This window comes from Gorilla gorilla, chromosome 18 (genome assembly GCF_029281585.2).
Source record: "Gorilla gorilla gorilla isolate KB3781 chromosome 18, NHGRI_mGorGor1-v2.1_pri, whole genome shotgun sequence".
NCBI lineage: Eukaryota > Metazoa > Chordata > Mammalia > Primates > Hominidae > Gorilla > Gorilla gorilla.
In genome coordinates, this window is record NC_073242.2 from 31,862,771 (window position 1) to 31,869,539 (window position 6,769).

Here is a 6,769-nt window from a genome sequence, read left to right on the forward strand (position 1 = left end):
AACAGACAGAGAGGTCTGGGCATTGGGCAGTTTCCCGCCTCCCAGCCCCGCGCACTGAACAGACCGTGACCAGAACTGCGAACAAGGCGCGGAGGGAAGCTCTTAAAGGAGGCCAAAGCGGCCGGGCGCTGTGGCTCACACCTGTAACCCCAGCCTGTAAGCCTAGCTACTCGGGAGGCCGAGGCAGAAGGAGCGCTTGAAGCCAGGAGTTGGAAGCTGCAGTAATCCGTGATCGGACCGCCGCACTCTAGCCTGGGCAACATAACGTCCTTTAAAAAAAAAAAAAAAAACAGAGGCCAAAACGGGTAGCAGTGGTGCCCGGGCACCAAGGATGGAAGGCCTCTCTGAGGAGGTGATGCCGAGCTGAAGCTGGGAAGCGGATGTGAGGGAAGAGTTCCAGGCAGAGGGAAGGCAAATGCAGAGATCCTCAGGCAGGAACACTGAACTGTTCTCCGTATTTGAGGAGCTGAGGGCGTGTCAGTGGTGGCCGCAGCAGCTGAGCAAAGGTCTTAGAATCCCAGCCAATGTCGTGGGACCTAGCACCCAATCCGAAAAGAAAGAAGAATAGATAGGAACCCACTGTTGACAAGAAGGTGCACTGAGAAGTGTTTTTATCTGACCCGATCTGCATCCAGTTTAGAAGCCGATACATCAGGGATTTAACAATCTGCCTTAATGTCTAGCAAGGGGGGTTGCTGGAGGGAAAACACAGAGTCAGAGTTCTATCTTCAGCCCTGCCAGCAGGTCCCTGGGAGATGCTAGACGAGTGACTTTTCTCTGGGCGTGGTTGGTGTAAGGGATGCACACGCAGGAGGAAGGTCGGAGTGTAAATGTGTGACGTGGGCCCGTTACTGGGTATAAATGGGCCTGTAGTGACCGGGAGCTCATGTTCTACCAAAGGGGTTGCCAATTTTCTGATTTCGAGTGTGGCGGTGTAAAAGAGAAAAGCAACTGCTGCCAGCTGGGAGCTAGTTTGCACCCTCACTCCAGAAGCCTTGATGTTGCTAGGAGCTGGCCTGGCACCAACAGCGCGGCCATGGTGGTGTCCTGTTGAGCAAAATAATTTCACAAAAAACATCAGACAAGGTCACTCTCTGACTGATGATCTAGAAAAAGACCATTCCATAATAAAGCCTCAATACAGAAACAAGAACATTGTCCAAACCACAAAAATTACCAACACAATCCTCTCTCCCACAGCGTAAGTTACTGCTGCTTTTTTTTTGGTTGTTGTTTTTGTTTGTTTTGTTTTGTTTTGTTTTTGAAATGAAGTCTTGCTCTGTTACCCAGGCTGGAGTGCAGTGATGCAATCTTGGCTCACCGCAACCTCCACCTCCAGGTTCAAGCGATTCTCCTGCCTCAGCTTCCAGAGTATCTGGGATTACAGGCACCCACCATCATGCCCAGATCATTTCTGTATTTTTAGTAGAGACGGGGATTCACCAAGTTGCCCAGGTGAGTCTCGAACTCTTGACCTCCGGTGATATGCCCACCTCGGCCTCCCAAAGTGCTGGGACTACAGGCGTGAGCCACTGCACCTGGCCACTGCTGCGTCTTTACCAAGTACAGTTTTAGCTTGATTCATTCCTCCCATCTTCTAGATAAGAATTATTAAGATAACCAAAAAGAATTATCCCTACTTCCTGATAGCATCCAACCCAGAGCAAATGCCCCCCTTTTTGGACCCGCCTAGGAAGTCCCCTAACGAAAGTTCCAATCCTGTAGTAAGTCCTTTCACACATGTTCTTGCTGAGATGTCCTTGGTGTTCAGCCTCCCTTGTTCAACTACAGGTGCTTCCTGGTGGTCCTTGGTTGGAGGGTACTATCAGAAATGGAGGAGCAACAAAGATTCAGCTGAAGCCCTCACTGCCTGGGACTGGGACCCTTGACTCGTCATTGTATGCACACCTGAAACTGCTTATGTCGCTGAGGTGCCAACCTGCTGATGGTTGGAAGCTAATTGAGTTCTGATATTGTGTTGATACCCTTAAGCATTGGATTTACTTTTTATTTTAATTAATTAATTAATTAATTTTTGAGACGGAGTTTCGCTCTTGTTGCCCAGGCTGAAGTGCAATGGCGCGATCTCGGCTCACCGCAACCTCCGCCTCCTGGGTTCAAGCAATTCTTCTGCCTCAGCCTCTTGAGTAGCTGGGATTACAGGCATGCACCACCACACCTGGCTAATTTTATATTTGTAGTAGAGACAGTTTCTCCATGTTTGTCAGGCTGGTCTCAAACTCCTGACCTCAGGTGATCCACCCGCCTCGGCCTCCCAAAGTGCTAGGATTACAGGTGTGAGCCACCATGCCTGGCCATATTTTTTATTTTTCATTTTTTACTTTTTGAGATAGGGTCTCACTCTGTTGACCAGGCTGGAGTGCAGTGGTACGACTCAGCTCACTGCAACCTCTGCTTCCCAGCTCAAGTGATTCTCCAGTCTCAGCCTCCTGAGTAGCTGGCACTAAAATTAACCAATGCCGGTTAATTTTTTTTTTTTTTTTTTTTTTTTGGCGGGGGACAGAGTCTCGCTCTGTCTCCCAGAGTGGAGTGCAGTGGCGCTATCTCTGCTCCCTGCAAGCTCTGCCTCCCGGGTTCAAGCAATTCTCCTGCCTCAGCCTTCTGAGTAGCTGGGATTACAGGCATGCGCCACCACACCTGGCTAAGTTTTGTATTTTTAGTAAAGATGGGGTTTCGCCATGTTGGTCAGGCTGGTCTCAAACTCCTGACCCCATGATCTGCTCGCCTTGGCCTCCCAAAGTGCTGGGATTACAGGCATGAGCCACCACACCCAGGAATGCCGGTTAAGTTTTATATATATATTTTTTTGTAGAGATAGGGTTTCACTATGTTACCCAGGCTGGTCTCAAACTCCTGAGCTCAAAGCAATCCTCCCACCTTGGTTTCCCAAAGTGCTGGGATTATAGATGTGAGCCACCATGCCCTGCCAAGCATTGGGTTTATTTGGTTTTTCAGTTTTTTTACTCCTGGAATAAGGCCCCCATACTGGATTTTTGGTTATCTGATCAGATATTTATTTTGTCCTTGGTGCAATTGTTTTCTGTCCTTCTACACTCATTCCTATGGTGTTTTCTTGTCTAGTATTTTGAATATTGTTTGTCTATAAGAGGCAAAGTCGATATAAAAAGGATGGATGTAGGCTGGGCGCGGTGGCTCAGGCCTGTAATCCCAGCAACTTTGGGAGGCTGAGGTGGGTGGATCACCTGAGATCAGGAGTTCAAGACCAGCCTGGCCAAAATGGTGAAACCCCGACTACTAAAAATGCAAAAAATTAGCTGGGTGTGGTGGCAGGTGCCTGTAATCCCAGCTACTTGGGAGGCCAAGGCAGGAGAATCGCTTGAACTCGGGAGGCAGAGGTTGCAGTGAGCCGAGTTCGTGCCATGGCACTCCAGCCTGGGCGACAGAGAAAAAAAAAAAAAGTCTCTGTCTCAAAAAAAAAGAAAAGAAAAGAAAAGGATGGATGTGTAGCCTCGGATGTCTAAGGGCATCACAAACCTATTATTGCTGAATCTCTGGTGACTGAACACAACTTATCCCTCTAGGAAGGTAGGGATGCCAACTGTTGAGGGGTTGTGCAACTAGTTAGCATCCGAGAGTCTTATTTGTTATCAGAATTAACCAGAGAAATCACTCCAGCAACCAAGAGCCAGTAAGTGTGTCCTACAACCAGCTCCAGAGACTGTACAATTCGGAAGGTATTCTCAGACTAATGTCCTTTGGGTAAACTTTGCCCAGGTCACCATTTCTTTTTTGTTTTTGTTTTTGTTTTTTGAGACAGAGTTTTACTCTTGTTGCCTGCTGAAGTGCAATAGGACAATCTCAGCTCAGCTGCAACCTCCACCTCCCGGGTTCAAGTGATTCTCATGCCTCAGCCTCCTGAGTAGCTGGGATTACAGGTGCCTGCTACCATGTCCGGCTAATTTTTGTATTTTTGATAGAGACAGGGTTTCACCATGTTGGCCAGGTTAGTCTCGAACTCCTGACCTCAGGTGATCCACCCACCTCTGGCTCCCAAAGTGTTGGGATTACAGGCATGAGCCACCACGCCCGGCCCCAGGTCACCATTTCAAAGCCTTGAAAAGGATTTCTTTGGTTTTGTCTATGTCCTTGCAAACTGCTTTGTTTCATTTCTTCTGCTCAGTATCAGGGGGCTTTCTCTGGCTTCTGATCAGCGATGGTGTTTGGCCACATTCTAGAGATACGAAGTTGTATAAGCACCATTCTTTTAGACCCCAGTCACAACTAAAATTGGGCCAAAGACCTGCTCCCTTCATGTTTTCTCACGATTGCAATAACTTGTACCCATATATCTGTAACTGACACAATTTCACCAGGGACAGTTTGTAATTGCCGTAGCCATTTGGTGGAACTTTTGATAATAACAAGATTTTTCATTTGGGAGGTGCCTCAGAACACAAAGGGAAGAAACCTTTGTGAGATTGTTTGCCTTGTTTGTTAAAAACAAAGATTATTTTGTTTAACATAGGCAATATTTCATTTACCTATTTTGCATATTAATAAATGCTGTCGGCCAGGCACAGTGGCTGACACCTGTAATCCCAGCACTTTGGGAGGCTGAGGCCGGCGAATCACTTGAGGTCAGGAGTTTGAGACCAGCCTGGCCAACATGGTGAAACCCCATCTCTACTAAATATACAAAAATCAGCCAGGCTTGGTGGTGCGTGCCTGTAATCCCAGCTACTTTGGAGGCTGAGGCAGGAGAATTGTTTGAGTCCATGAAGTAGAGGCTACAGTGAACTGAGATCGTGCCATTGTACTCCAGCCTGGGCAACAAGAGCAAAACTCCATCTAAAAAAAAAAGAAGGCCCTCACCAGATGTGGCTGCTTGACTTTGGAATTCCCACCCTCCAGAACTGTAAGAAATAAATTTTTAAAAATAAAGTACCCAGCCCCTCAGGTATTCTATTGCAACACAGAATGGACTAAGACAGTGTTTATATGTCAAAATCTATTTTCCTGTGTTTAAACTGTCTTCCTTCTCCTTGCAGAGGGAATATAACCTTAGCCTTTTGGAGTGATAATTTCATGTTTGTCTGAAGTAGCTTCTTCTCACATTTTCTTTTCTTTTTTTTTTTTCTGTTCAAAGTGCTTTTATTTCTAGGAATTTAGTTTTATTTTTAATTTTTTAATTATTATACTTTAAGTTTTAGGGTACATTTGCACAACGTGCAGGTTTGTTACATATGTATACATGTGCCATGTTGGTGTGCTGCACCCATTAACTCGTTATTTAGCATTAGGTATATCTCCTAATGCTATCCCTCCCCCCTCCCCCCACCCCACAACAGTCCCTGGTGTGTAATGTTTCTCTTTCTGTGTCCATGTGTTCTCATTGTTCAATTCCCACCTATGAGTGAGAACATGCGGTGTTTGGTTTTTTGTCCTTGCCATAGTTTGCTGAGAATGATGGTTTCCAGCTTCATCCATGTCTCTACGAAGGACATGAATTCATCATTTTTTATGGCTGCATAGTATTCCATGGTGTATATGTGCCACATTTTCTTAATCCAGTCTATCATTGTTGGACATTTGGCTTGGTTCCAAGTCTTTGCTATTGTGAATGGTGCCACAATAAACATATGTGTGCATGTGTCTTTATAGCAGCATGATTTATAATCCTTTGGGTATATACCCAGTAATGGAATGGCCGGGTCAAATGGTATTTCTAGTTCTAGATCACTGAGGAATCACCACACCGGCTTCCACAATGGTTGAAGTAGTTTACAGTCCCACCAACAGTGTAAAAGTGTTCCTATTTCTCCACATCCTCTCCAGCACCTGTTGTTTCCTGACTTTTTAATGATTGCCATTCTAACTGGTGTGAGATGGTATCTCATTGTCTTCTCACATTTTCCTGCTGTCCATTTCATTCTCTTTTTCCTCACCTCTCTTGGAAAGCTTTAAAGATTAACTAATCAAAAAATTTTTCAGTTGTATGTGCACAGTCTAGGTAAATCCAGTCCTAAAAGAAATAGAAATGCCTAAAATGCTAAAAGAAACAGAAAATCATATATATATACGTATATACATGTATATCAAGATCAGCCTGGGTAACATGTGAGACCCTGTCTATACAAAAAAAAAATACATGTATATACGTATATATATATAGTGTGTGTACATATAGGCACTAAAAAGTATATTTATGTAATAGCCTTTGCTCTTCCAGTTAGAAGAAAAGATCTATCACGCCTGTAGTCCCAGCACTTTGGGGGGCCGAGGAGGGCGGATCACGAGGTCAGGAGATCGAGACCATCCTGGCTAACACGGTGAAACCCCGTCTCTACTAAAAAAAAAAAACAAAAAAATTAGCCAGGCATGGTGGCGGGTGCCTGTAATCCCGGCTACTCGGGAGGCTGAGGCAGGAGAATCGCTTGAACTCAGGAGGTGGAGGTTGCTGTGAGCCGAGATTTTGCCACTGCACTGCAGCCTGGGCAACAAGAGCAAAAACTCCATCTCAAAAAAAAAAAAAAAAGGTCTTAGTTCCAAGACAAAAGAAGAGCTTTTGGCATGATTCAGTTAAATTTTTTATTCACTCATGTAAAAATGATGCCAGCGTGATATTTTGGTTTGTACAAGAACAGGGTTAATTCTCTTTCTCTCTCTCTCTCTCTCTGAGACAGGGTCCCACTCTGTCACCCCATCTGGACTGCAGTGGCATGATCATGGTTCACTGCAGCCTCAACCTTCTGGGCTCAAGAGATCCTCCTCTCTCAGCCTCCCAAGT

At 45.5% G+C, this 6,769-nt stretch overlaps 1 long non-coding RNA gene across 1 annotated transcript; it reads left to right on the forward strand.

Moving 5' to 3' along the window:
- Positions 1-11: 11 nt before the first annotated feature.
- Positions 12-6,316, forward strand: LOC129527627 (uncharacterized). Its single transcript, XR_008672634.2, has 3 exons — positions 12-1,201; positions 1,291-1,455; positions 1,792-6,316. It is a non-coding gene; the product is annotated as an uncharacterized lncRNA (long non-coding RNA).
- Positions 6,317-6,769: the final 453 nt, after the last annotated feature.